The sequence below is a fragment of the Lissotriton vulgaris genome, chromosome 6 (genome assembly GCF_964263255.1).
Source record: "Lissotriton vulgaris chromosome 6, aLisVul1.2, whole genome shotgun sequence".
Lineage (NCBI taxonomy): Eukaryota > Metazoa > Chordata > Amphibia > Caudata > Salamandridae > Lissotriton > Lissotriton vulgaris.
Window position 1 is genome coordinate 1,390,768,252 of NC_141694.1, and position 1,403 is coordinate 1,390,769,654.

The following is a 1,403-nucleotide window of genomic DNA, read 5'->3' on the forward strand; positions in this document are numbered from 1 at the left end:
CCTCTTCTGGGTGTTTTAAATGCAACCTCCAAAGGGCCGAGAGAAATCGTCCACTGATTTAATACATAGATTCCTTGTTGGACAAATCCGATGGCCGATAGTCAGGGGTTCCAGATGTCAGTGGATAATCAGATCGCAGCTGCTGCCTAACAGAATGCTGCCTAACAGAATTGTATATTATATAAATGCAAATGAGGAAAAAAAATTACTTTTCAATAAAAATGTTTTTTCATAAACTTGTGATCTCTCTTCTGTGAGACCTCTCACTCAAATGATGAGTGTGTGTAGAAGTGCATAGGGAGGGACTGGCCTTTCCTTGATGACCGCTCTCTCAGATTATGGCTTTGCGCATTAGGGTTTGTGGATAGACTAGCCTCTCCTTTGAGACCTATCTCTCAGATGACGGTTGTGTCTAACCGGGAGTGGACAGGGTCTGGCCTCGCCTTTCAGACCCCTCTATCAGATGATGGGTGTGCATAATAGGGTGTGGGGAGGGACTAACCGCTCCACTGAGACCTCTCTTTTGGATGACCGGTGTGCATAGTAGAGTGTGTGAAGGGACTGGGCTTTCTGCAGTTTGCTCTGTTTCTTAGTATGAATGCATCAAAACAGTGTTCATTGTATTTTCTCCACTGGCAATTACACAAAAATGGAACAAAAGAAAATTAATTGGTGCCAATATTTCATCTTTCTTAAACTTTCCTCAACATCATTTATCTCACTTGATCTTTTCCATAATTTTCACATACTGTTTCCCAGAGGGGGTGACAATTTGAAATGTGGTTCCACTATTGAATTTACTGTGACCACCTCACTCCAGGTCATTATGGACACTTTACCCACTCCTGAACTTTTCGCCTGCAAATCATTGATTTCAGAAGCAAAACAAGACTAGAATACCCCGATGTCACTCAGTTATTCGGACTGAAAGCAGTGCGCCTTATGACCTGGAGTGACGTGGACAGCCTGCTTGAAATGTAATGGCACACCCTGTCAGTGTTAAAAAACAGGACCTCGCCCAAATGCTACAAAGTGTCCCAATTTACAGCCATTAAACAACAGGGCATGTACCAATATATCTACTAACGGTTAAAGATGAAGATGTGAATTTGCAGCACATAGTACCATAGTTAGCCCCTTAAATAGGATGCCCAGGTGTCCCGGGTTTAAAACGAAAAATAAAATCACCATTTGCCAAGGTAAATTTAGCACCATTCCCATTTTTCCTGTATGGCTGATTGAAGACATAGAGAGGCGTGTTTTAATGTCTTCCACTGTAAATTACTTTAAACAATCTTTCTCACAAAGCAATTTAAACAGTAAAAATTATACTTTTTATAAAAATGTAATTTAATTTTCACCTAGAGCCCCATTATTATTGGTTTCTGTGTTCAGGAACCGGT